The 12,272-nt window shown below is 47.0% G+C and overlaps 1 protein-coding gene across 6 annotated transcripts in view; it reads left to right on the top strand.

The window, feature by feature from the left end:
* Positions 368-12,272, top strand: part of PI4KB (phosphatidylinositol 4-kinase beta) — a 31,696-nt gene continuing 19,791 nt past the window's right edge. For 4 of the 6 annotated variants that reach the window (XR_002343442.1, XM_013997156.2, XM_021089869.1 and 1 more), the window contains exon 1: positions 369-775. The gene's annotated coding sequence lies outside the window, so the exon portion shown is untranslated. Of the gene's footprint in view, positions 776-12,272 lie in introns of all 6 variants that reach the window. The other 2 variants (XM_021089870.1, XM_021089871.1) reach the window with 1 other exon arrangement.

Below are 12,272 nucleotides of genomic sequence, written 5' to 3' on the forward strand. Positions count from 1 at the left end.
CCTGATTTACTAAGGGAGTTGTGTGAAATAGTGGAGGGGAGAGAGGCACTGATTGCAATTACGGTAACTTGGTTGCTGACTTGAATGGGGTCATTTACATATAATTTGCATGTTCCTGTGCTTACTGGAGTGTGCTCACAGAAGTATGTACTTCTCTAAGACCGTATCCACGCACGCCGACCCTCCTCCTGCTCTAGGCCGGGAGCCTCTGCCCCTTATCCTGCAAATTTTACTTCCCTTTCGGCTTCCTTAGCTTCGCAGAAGCTGCATCTCAGGTCCGCCTCCCAAAGACTGGCCCCTCCTCCCGCCCATAAGCTCCTCCCTACGGCCGCTCCTCCCTCCCCAGCTTCCAAATATCTCTTCCCCGCCCCCTTCTCTATTTCTGAACAGGCGTGTTCCAGACAGCTCACTCGACACCTTAGATTACTATGGGTTCGGTAGGGTCCTGAGCCTCAGAGAAGCAGGAAAGCATAGCCCAAGAAGGGCCTGAACTCAGAAGAAGAAGCAAGATCTGCTGGGATTTTTTTCTTTGGTCTTGGTTGTGCGAAGGAGGAAAAAAAGGTTGTGAGGCCCGGTCGAACGCAAGGCATTGCGAAGGCCCCCTCAGGCGGCGCCGAGGGCAGCCCGGCAGCCGGGGCCTGGTGCAGCCGCCGCGGCCGCTGTCAGGGAAGCGCAGGCGGCCAATGGAACCCGGGAGCGGACGCTGCTGCTGAGGCGGCGGTGTCGGCAGTCCGACCCCGACCGCCCGCACCCCCTCCGCGGGGGTCCCCCGGAGGTAAGCGACTCCTACCCCGTGAGTGCCCCTTGCCCTGTGTGTGGAAGGGTCTCTCTCCCACCCTGTCCCGCACAGCCTCCCCCGCCCCCACACCTCGGTTCGGCCACAAAACTGCCCTGCTGATGGCTGCTGCACCCAGGTTCCTTTTCCACCTTTTTTTCCCAAGCCTGGGGTCCTCCTCTGCTTTTTGGCTTCCTCTTCTGTTTAGCTCCTCCCTCTGCCCCGGGGATTCCCCCCTCCCTCACTCTTATCCCTGTCGCCTCCGTCCCGAATTATTTTCTCTTAAGTCGTCAGCCCTTCCCACATCACGATGCCTTTTATATCGTCCATCCTTGCTTGTCTTTCCTCGTTGTCTGTCCTCCAGCCCCGAATCTTTCTTATGGGCTCCGCCTTTAGCCCTTTTCCCGTTTTGCCCCTTTACTCCGATGTCCCTGCAACCCAGGCGCTGGGTTCCCGTTTCCCTGAGCTAAAGATTGTAGCCCTCTCTTCTTCTGCTACTTCTTATTCCATTACCTCATTGCCACCCACCCACCCAGTTCCTGGCTTCCAAGATTTGTCTCTTCCCTTTTCCTTAAGGGATCTCAGGCGCTCATCATCATTCCCAAAGCACCATTTACATTCTACTTTGACCTTAATCCTTACTCTTCTCTGGAGCGCTTTATGATTCCTGTAACTTTCTTTAGCTTCCCTCTCCCCTTACTCAATACCCCAACCTCGGAGGTTTATTCCTGTAGAAGAAAGATCTGACAGTGCCCCTTCCCATTGAGGATTTATAAGTTTGACACCTCTCTTGAGTTTCAAGGGTTTTGCTGATCCTTGTGACACTTGATTCTGCTTTCCCTGTGGTCTTTATGTGTCCTCTGTCATACTCTTTACCTTTGCATACCACTGATTGCAGGATCAGCTTAACCTTGAACTAAGAAGAAAATGTGTTGGGAGGAGGGAGAACCTCAGCTGTCTCAGGCTTTTCTCGGACAGAAGGATGGAGCAAGTTTGAAGTTCCTATCAGATTACATTTTTGTGGGAGGGATGAACAGGCCTGCATGGACGCTGAAGGAGATTGTGAGAAATTTTGTATTAGATTATTTACTTTTAGGCTCGTCTTAAAGGGATCACAGAATAGATCTCTCCTAAGAGGAATCAGTTCACAGTCTGTTGCTTTACTAAAATGGTTTTGGTTGATTCCATAAGACCTTAGGCCTGGAGTGGGGTTGAGGAGGGTGGCAACTGGGAAAAGGAACATGAGACAATGGAAAGAGCTTATACATCAGAATTAGGACTCCTGGGTTCACATGTGACTTCCTCACTTGACCTTTAGAGTGCCCTTTATTGGGAAAACGGGTCATTCCGTAGGCATCAGTGCAGAAACAGGCTAATAGGATGTGAGTTGGGAGAAAAATTAGACTTAAGTATTTTTTTACAAAACATTCTGGATTATTCAGACACACGGTAATTATTAATATTGATTTAGTTCTGAGAATTTTCCTTCTTTCTGGTCTGTCGGGCCTTTCTAGTCTACAGCAATGGGAGTAAATCAGCTGAAGGACAAGCTCTAGGCCCGCTTCTTTGATCTGCCTTGATTTTTTGCCTTCCTGCTTTAAGTTGCTGATCACCTCTGCTGTTCCTCTTGTACTTGAGCCATTACTCTAGATTCTGTAGGTGGAAAGTATGTTTGTGGGTAACCCCTTTGAGTAAACTGGCTAGAAAAGAAGACTTGGTGAGAGTTCCCGTTGTGGCGCAGTGGTTAACGAATCCGACTAGGAACCAAGAGGTTGCGGGTTCGGTCCTTGCCCTTGCTCAGTGGGTTAACGATCCAGCGTTGCCGTGAGCTGTGGTGTAGGTTGCAGACGTGGCTCAGATCCCGCGTTGCTGTGGCTCTGGCGTAGGCCGGTGGCTACAGCGCCGATTCAACCCCTAGCCTGGGAACCTCCACATGCCGCGGAAGCGGCCCAAGAAAATGGCAAAAAAAGACCAAAAAAAAACCTTGGAGTGAGATGGGACTTAGGAAACTAGTTGCTCCCTTGTATGCTGTAGCCTGCAGTAGCGAAGAGGGCACATGAAGTTCTGCTCTGCTTCCTCTAGGCCTGTTTGAAAGTAATCGTGCTACCTCATCCCACTTCTCCCTTTGTCTCCCTCCTTGTTAGCCAGTGTCCAGTCTCATGATTTCCCTTTTAAGGAGCAGCTTCACTCCTTGAAAACACCTCCAGAGAGAAATTGTATTTCCCCTGGTTTCCCTGCTTCTATTCCTTCTCAGAGCTGGAGCCACAGTGCATGAGAACATGTTTACTGAATACCATCCAAAGCAGCAAATTGAGAATCTATGATTTGGGGAAAAGATTTGAGAGAGACCTTTCAGTAACTGGCATGAGACAAGAGAAAGCCTAGTTAAAGTGCATTTGGAGCTTGCAGCCAGGAGGAACAGTTTAGAGGAGGTGAGCGTACAGGTCGCTTGCTTTGCTATTTGTCTGTTACAGCAGGGGCTCCCAGAGCTGGCTTGGGCTGTCTGGCTGGAATCTGTTTATACCAGCTCTGTAGCCCTGAACAGAGTTCTCAGCCTGATTCAATATTGACCTAACTACCCTGAGACCACTGTCCTCCCTACCGTCCTGCTGATAGCTTGAGAATGCCCTCTCCCCTTGATGCCAGCCTGCCTTGGGGCCTTAGGTAAGCATTTACCTGGTTTCTGGTAGGGCTTGAGTCTGTTTAATGTCTCACCTTTGTGTTTCTAGAATGAAAAGGTAGTACTCAATCTGCATCTTTACCATGGAGGTTAAGGGAGAAAGTTGAACTAAGGTTTGAGTTAGACCTTGAAACATAAAGAGGAAATTCTCAACAGCAGAACAGGCAGCTTAGGATGGTTAGGAGTCCCTCTTTTTTTGATGTGGGGTCTCAGTTTACAGACCAGAATTGAACTTGGGCTGCAGCAGTGAAAGCACTGAATCCTAATCACTAGACCACTGGCGAACTTCCTAGGAGTCTCTCTCTCTGTTTTTTTTTTTTTTTTTTTGCCTTTATAGAGCTGCTCCCGTGGCATATAGAGGTTCCCAGGCTAGGGGTCGAATTAGAGCTATAGCCTCTGGTCTACACCATAGCCACAGCAACGCCAGATCCGAGCTGCCCTGCCACCTACACCACAGCTCATGGCAAGGCCAGATCCTTAACCCACTGAGCAAGGCCAGGGATCGAACCTGTGTCTTCATGGATACTAGTCAGATTCGTTTCTGCTGAGCCAGCATGGGAACTCCCCAAGGAGTCTCTTTTGAAGAGCAAATTCTTTTTTTTTGGTGGAAGATCCCAGGCCAGGGACCGAACCTGCATCACAGCAGTGACCTGAACTAGAGCAGTGACAACAATGCCAGATCCTTAACCTGCTGAGCACCAGGAAACTCTAAAAAGCAACTTTTAAAAAATTATTATTAGATTCACAGTGCATTTGGTAGCAAATCCAGTGGTACTTAAGAGTTTATTCCTGGAGTTCCCATTGTAGCATAGTGGTTAACGAATCCGACTAGGAACCATGAGGTTGCGGGTTCAATCCCTGGCCTTGCTCAGTGGGTTAACGATCCGGTGTTGCCGTGAGCTGTGGTGTAGGTTGCAGACGCGGCTCGGATCCCGCGTTGCTGTGGCTCTGGCTCTGGCTCTGGCCGGCAGTTACAGCTCCGATTCGACCCCTAGCCTTAGAACCTCCATATGCCGCAGGAGTGGCCCTAGAAAAGGCAAAAAGATAAAAAAGAGTTTATGCCTAAAATCAGCAGTCCCTTTCTCTTCATCCCTACTCCTAGAGTTAAACCTCTTAATTATTTCAGTGTTTCTCTCTAACAGTTATTGGCATAGCTTTAGATAAAATGTTTATGCCTCTATTTGTTGGTTTTTCTTTTTTTTTTTTTTTTTGTCTTTTTTACTTTTTAAGGCTGCACTTGCAGCATATGGAGGCTGTAATCGGAGGTGCAGCCACCAGCTACAGCCACAGCCACGCCAGATCCAAGCCATGTCTGTGACCTACACCACAGCTCATGGCAACACCAAATCCTTGACCCACTGAGCGAGGCCAGGGATCAAACCCGCGACCTCATGGTTCCTAGTGGGATTTGTTCTGCTGTGCCATGATGGGAACTCCATATTTTTTTGTTTCCTAATTATAGCAAAAGAGGATTAAGCTTTAGAAGATTCATACCTTTTGTTTATATAATTATGTCATTTTTATTTCTACTGGAAGCCTGTGTAACTTTAAATAACATATTTGAACTTCCTTTTCTTTCCATTAACTTTTTAAAAAATTTTATCAGTGTGTAGTTGCCTGAACAATGTTTTGTCAGTTTCATGTGTACGCCAAAGTGAATCAGTTATACACATACATATATCCATTCTTTGTTCCCACATAGGTTATTGCAGACTATTGAGTAGATTTCCCTGTGCTATACAGTAGGTCCATGTTAATTATCTGTTTTATATACAGTAACATGTATATGTTATTCCCATCATAATTTATCCCTCCCTGCCATGGTTTCATTCATGATAACCATAAGTTATTTTTGAAATCTGTGACTTTGTTTTTGTTTTACAAATGATAAGTTCTTTTGTATCATTTTTTATTAGATTCTACATATAGGTTATATGATATTTGTCTTCCTCTGACTTACTTCACTTAGTATGATCATCTCTAGGTCCATCCATGTTGCTGCAAATGGCATTATTTCATTCATTCTTATTTTTCCATTAACTTTACAGTAACTTTTTTTTTCTTTTTTCTTTTTAGGGCGACACCCATGGCATATGGAGGTTCCCAGGCTAGGGGTCAGATTGGAGCTACAGCTACCAGCATACACCATAGCCGCAACACTATGATCTGAGCTGCATCTGTGACCTACACCACAGCTTGAGGCAATGCCAGATCCTTAACCCACTGAGCAAGGCCAGGGACCAGACCTAAGTCCTCATGGATGCTAGTCAGGTTCATTAACCACTGAGCCACGACGGGAACTCCAACTTTCCATTAACTTTTAACAGCCTGTCTTAACCACCCACCTTGTAGGATGAAGATATTGGCTCCATTACTCTTTTTTCCAATTCACATGATCCATCTCAAAGGGATTTTTTTTTTTTTTTTCTTCCAAAAGGATCTTTTAAAAGAAGGTGGAAAATTGAGCTCACCTATCTGCTTGGAGACAGAGCACTAAATTAGGTGATCTCTTGAGGGCCATTCTGTGACAATTCAGGAACGTATAAAAACATGAGGGAGTTCCCGTTGTGGCACAGCAGAAACGAATCCACTAGTATCCACTAGGATGTGGGTTCGATTCCTGGCCTCAGTGGGTCGGGGACCAGGCATTCCTGTGAGCTATGGTGTAGGTTGCAGACACGATTCGGGATCCTGAGTTGCTCTGGCTATGGTACAGGCTGGCAGCTGTAGCTCTGATTCAACCCTTAGCCTGGGAACTTCATGTGCCATGGGTTGGGCCCTAAAAAGAAAAAAGAAAAAAAAAAAAAAGCTATGAGGATTCAGCTGAACCAATCTTTATTTATTTATTTATTTATTTTGTCTTTTTGGCCATTTCTTGGGCTGCTCCTGCAGCATATGGAGGTTCCCAGGCTAGGGGTTGAATTGGAGCTGTAGCCACCGGCCTACGCCAGAGCCACAGCAACACAGGATCCAAGCCGTGTCTGCAACCTACACCACAGCACACGGCAACGCGGCTCCTTGACCCACTGAGCAAGGCCAGGGATCAAACCCTCAACCTCATGGTCCTAGTCGGATTTGTTAACCACTGAGCCATGACAGGAACTCCTGAACCAGTCTTTATTTATCTAGTTCATAGAGAAAATTTCAAGAAGGGAATGGTGATTAGCTGGGTAAGGAAATTGATTTGGGGTTCTTTACATCTTGTTCCAGCAGAGACCAGTCCACTAAGTCTTTAATGGAGGCCCACTGAGGGTTGTTTGCCTGGACTCTTTTGAGGTAATGAGAAGCAGGAAGCTGGGTTGAGGGACGGCATTCCCTCCCCCTAGAGTCTTCTGCAGACATTGACTTAAGTGCTCTGTCACAGAATACATGCATATACACCCTCTACCACTGCTCCTCTTCTCTGCTTTGCCCTGAACAACCTTTTTATGCTCAGGTGAAGATTCTTTATGTTGCCCAGACATAAGGTATGGAGCCTGGTCAGTTCTCAGCATGCCCTCACTCACACCTCCCTTTCCTAGAAGCCAGCTGCTAGGCTGGGGCAGGATAGGCCTCTTCATTTCCCTTCCAGTCTGACTGGAAGGCCAGTTTAGGCTCCAACTGTGAAATGTGGAGCCTTGGTTGTTTGAATGTCCTTGAGAGCCATAGGAGTCATTTATTTATTTATTTATTTATTTGCCATTTTCTTGGGCCGCTCTCACGGCATATGGAGGTTCCCAGGCTAGGGGACGAATCGGAGCTGAAGCCACCAGCCTACGCCAGAGCCACAGCAACGCGGGATCTGAGCCGCGTCTGCAACCTACACCACAGCTCACGGCAACGCCGGATCCTTAACCCACTGAGCAAGGGCAGGGACTGAACCCGCAACCTCATGGTTCCTAGTCGAATTCGTTAACCACTGCGCCACGACAGGAACTCCCCCATAGGAGTCATTTAATATTGAAGGTTTGGACTTTCTTTTTTTTTTCTTGTTTCTTTTTTTGGCTTTTTAGGGCTGCAACTATGGAGGTTCCCAGGCTAGGGGTCTAATCGGAGCTGCAGCTGCCGGCCTACGCTACAGCCACAGCATCGTAGGCTCCTAGCCACGTCCGCCACCTACACCACAGCTCATGGCAACCCCGGATCCTTAACCCACTGAGTGAGGCCAGGGATCGAACCTGCAACCTCATGGTTCCTAGTCGGATTCATTTCCGCTGTGCCACGACGGGAACTCCCAGGTTTGGACTTTTTTCTGTCATGATTTTCTTGTTTTCTGACTTAGAAGGGGAAGGGTGGTAAATACAAAAACTGTCTTCCGGAGTTCCCGTCGTGGTGCAGTGGTCAACGAATCCAACTAGGAACCATGAGGTTGCGGGTTCGGTCCCTGCCCTCGCTCAGTGGGTTAACGATCCGGCGTTGCCGTGAGCTGTGGTGTAGGTTGCAGACGCGGCTCGGATCCCGCATTGCTGTGGCTCTGGCGTAGGCCGGTGGCTACAGCTCCGATTCAACCCCTAGCCTGGGAACCTCCATATGCCGCGGGAGCGGCCCAAGAAATAGCAACAACAACAACAAGACAAAAGACAAAAAAAAAAAAACTGTCTTCCTTTTTCTCTTTCTAGTCCTTTCACTCTCTTTAGAATGGTTACTTATCAAAGCTGTATTTTCTTTGCCTTTGAAAATGAATGAATTGATGTTGAGGACCTCATTTGAATTTAGGTTTTAGAAAATCCATTTCGTATTTCTTATTGTCTAAAATCACCAAAACAACCTAAATTTCCATCAGCGTCTCCTTCCCTCATTGTCTTCCTTCAAATGCAGGTGGTTCCTAAGACTCAGAAAGGCCAGGAGGGAGGCCCAGTGCCAGTTTGGAAGTTTCTAGTGGCAGAGCTGCCTCTGTAGGAGAGGAGTTTAGTTTTCCTTCACCTCTTGACATCGCCTGTTCCCTGGGGAGTAAAGGCTTCTGAATGGGGGATCGCTTCTATTCAGTGGGGAAGTCCCAGCTGGGATAAAAGAACCGATGGTCTCTTTTCCGCTGTTCCTAGTGCCAGTACTAATCTCAAGGGTGATCATTTCCAGATCTGCATTTCCTAGCGAAGTCTCAGATACTGTGTGTGGAAAAATGTCTGAATTTCATTTCCCTGGGAAGTTTTTATTTATTTTATATTTTTTGGGGGGGTGGGGTGGCTATGTCCACAGGATGGGGAAGTTTCCTGGGGCAGGAATCGAACCTGTGCCACAGCAGTGACAGCGCCAGCTCCTTAACTTGCTGAGCCACCAGGGAACTCCCCCTTGGAAGCTTTGAAAAGTAGACTTTTAGGAGCCTTTGGTGACTTCTTTGTCTGTGGCATAGAAGAAAACAGAAAAATGTGCCAAGCATAGAGATTGAGAGAAAAAAAGAGTTGGTTTTATAAAATGATTGAGGCTGTTGTGTGAGTTTCTAAGCAGACCTAAAAGGTAGTGGTCCCAGTTAAATTTGAGTGATCCTTTGGTGCAGAGTCCCGGACAGAGGTACAGCAGGGCATGGTTAAAGCTCCCTTATTATCATTCCTGTGCAGCCCATTGTTGCAAGTAGAGACATATCCACACAGGCAGCCATGCTGGTTCTACTGCTCAGAGGGCACTGCCTAATTTGGGAGAGAGCATAGTGAGAGAGTTGCCACTTTTTTTTTTTTTTTTTTTTTTTTTTTCTTTTTAGGGCCGCACCTTATGGCGTATGGAAGTTCCCAAGCTAAGGGTCAAATCGGAGCTATAGCTGCTGGCCTATACCACAGCCACAGCAATGCCACATCTTAGTCACATTTGCAACTCACGCCATAGCTCATGGCAATGCTGGATCCTTAACCCACTGAGGGAGGCCAGGGATCGAACCCACATCCTCGTGGATACTAGTCAGGTTTATTAGTGCTAAGCCACAATGGGAACTCCACTAGTCGGGTTCTTAACCCACTGAACCACAAGAGGAACTCCAGGATTGCCACCTTTTTACTGATACCAAGCTCAAACTGCATCAGAGAAATTAAATTCTTGCTTGACAGAGTTGGGAGAAAGATAACTGAAGTAGCCTTTTTGGTGTGCTCTAAGAACAAGAGTTCCATCTGTGTTCCTATAAAACTTTAGTGGTGACTGCTGGGAGGCAGGAAGCTGGACTGTAAAATATTGAGCAGATCAAGGTAACCCTGACTTTCTTTTTTTTTGCTTTTTAGGGCTGCAGCTGCGGCATATAGAAGTTCCCAGGCTAGGGGTTGAATTGGAGCTGCAGCTGCTGGCCTATACCACAGGCACAGCAATGCAGGATCTGAGCTGTGTCTGCGACCTACACCACAGCTCATGGCAACACCAGATCCTTAACCCACTGAGCGAGTCCAGGGATCAAACCTGTGTCCTCATGGATACTAGTTGGGTTCGTTACTACTGCGCCACCACAGGAACTCCCTTAACCTTGACTCTTAACATTTCAGAGGTGCAAGAAGAGGCACTAGAAAAGTGGCAGTGGAAAATGAGGCTTTCCAGAGTGACTAGAGAATCTGTATCTTTTTTTTTTGGCTACGCTTGTGGCATGTGGCATGTGGAAGTTCCCAGGCCAGGGATCAAACCTGCACCACAGCGGTAACCAGAGCCACAGCAGTGACAATGCCGAATCCTTAACCCGCTGGGCCATCAGGGAACTTTGAGAATCTGTACCTTGAGCCTCTTTCCACTTACCCAGAGTACGTGCACCCATGTTCACTAGTGTCAAAGGTGGTATCACTATTAGTTAGAAATTACCTGCATTCCAACTCCACAGTAGCCTCTGCCTTCCTCTTGCTGATGCCCTTGAGTGAGTCTTAGATTCACTCTACTTGTATTTTTGTGAAGAGGCCTCTGAGCCCATTTCCGACTAGAGCCAGACTCTGGAGCCGGGTTGATCTGAGGCTAGCAGCCGGCCTCTCCCAGTCCTTGCTTGGACATTTCCTCCTGTTCTGTGGCACTGATTCTCCCGATCTGGATTTGGTGAATTGTTCTAGGAAGGCAATGGCTTTTGTCAGCAATGTTATCTCATTGTCTATCCTTCTGCCAGTCCCTCCAGAGAGGGATTCTTGGTTATTTGATTCCCATTCCTCCCTGTACTGTGGACATTCCACACACATGAGTTCCAGCCTGATTTCTTTTTGCTTTCTCACAGCTCCTCCAGTTCTTGGAGTATATGTATGAGAATGGGGACAGTAGTGTTGGGATAGGAGGGGACTGACAGTAATGTTTTGGAAGAGTCTCAAATAATGAGTGTTAACTATAGTTCACTTCCTTTGTAAACAACATATGTGCGTGTGCACACACACTGTTTACTAACTTTTTAGGTGATTAGGATTCAGTTAGGATTTGTTGAGTACTACTGTATGCCAGGAACTGTGCTACTTTCTTTTGTACACGTAAAGTTATTTTTTTCCACTCAATAACAATGAGAAGTAGATATATTTTTCCCATTTTGCAGTTGAGGAAACTGAAAATCAGAAGGTATATGGTTTGCAAAAGTTTACACATTTCATAATGACAGAGCCAGGATTTTGAACCTCAGCTTATTTGACTCCATGTTCAGGAGTCTTTCCACTATCCTTCAGCTGCCACAGCGCTGGAGAAAGAGAGAATGATGTCATGAAGTCAGACAAGCAGAAAAATGGCACTTTTGGAGTTCCTGTCATGGTGCAGTGAAAACGAATCCAACTAAGAACCGTGTAGTTGCAGGTTCGATCCCTGGCCTCACTCAGTGGGTTAAGGATCCGGCGTTGCTGTGAGCTGTAGTGTAAGTTGCAGACACAGCTCAGATCTGGCATTGCTGTGGCTGTGGTGTAGGCCAGTAGCTGTAGCTCTGATTAGACCCCAAGCCTGGGAACCTCCATATGCCTCAAGTGTGGCCCTAAAAAGAAGAAAAAAAAAAAAGAAAAACAGCACTCTTAAGCAGAATTGATGTTTTCTTAGTGAAGCCCGACGTGGTATTTTCTGGCCCTTATTTCTTGGGAGCGTTGAGTCTAAAAGGGAAGGTAAGAAAGTATTTAACGGAGTTCCCCTCATGGCGCAGTGGTTAACGAATCCGACTAGGAACCATGAGGTTGCGGGTTCGATCCCTGCCCTTGCTCAGTGGGTTAAGGATCCGGTGTAGGCTGGCAGCTACAGCTCCAATTAGACCCCTAGCCTGGGAACCTAGGGGAACCTCCATATGCCGAGGGAGTGGCCCAAGAAATGGCAAAAGGACAAAAAAAAAAGAAAGTATTTAACTAGAAAAATCCATCAAGGTTTTAATACTAAATAAAGATGAGGAGTTCTCTTCATGGCTCAGTGGTTAACGAGCCCGATTAGCATCCATGAGGACTTAGGTTCGATCCCTGGCCTCGCTCAGTGAGTTAAGGATCCTGGGTTAAGGATCTGATGTTGCCATGAGCTATGGTGTAGGTCGCAGAGGTACCTCAGATCTGGTGTTGCTGTGGCTGTCGTGTATGCCTGTTGCTGCAGCTCCAATTCAACCCCTAGCCTGGGAACCTCTGTGTGCCAAGGCTTCGGTCCTAAACAAACAAATAAATAAAGATGAGATGCTCAGGTCTGTGTATGGAGCATTACATAAATGAGGAAATTAGAAGAGGCAAAGGAAGAATTTATGGGCAGGCATTTAAAGGGAGATATGGGAAGAGCATGGAGATAGGAAAGCATTCGAAGAGTTGAGGACAAGGGAATTAAGACCAGAATTGCTTCTCGGTCTACCTGAAGAATTTGTAAACCTGTCTAAGTGTAACACATATAAAGCAGCATTTTGCAAATACAAGCTAAGAAGAGAGGCGCAACTGAGGTAAGCGGGGAAGGAACGAAGAA

Source organism: Sus scrofa, chromosome 4 (genome assembly GCF_000003025.6).
Source record: "Sus scrofa isolate TJ Tabasco breed Duroc chromosome 4, Sscrofa11.1, whole genome shotgun sequence".
In the NCBI taxonomy this organism is placed as follows: domain Eukaryota; kingdom Metazoa; phylum Chordata; class Mammalia; order Artiodactyla; family Suidae; genus Sus; species Sus scrofa.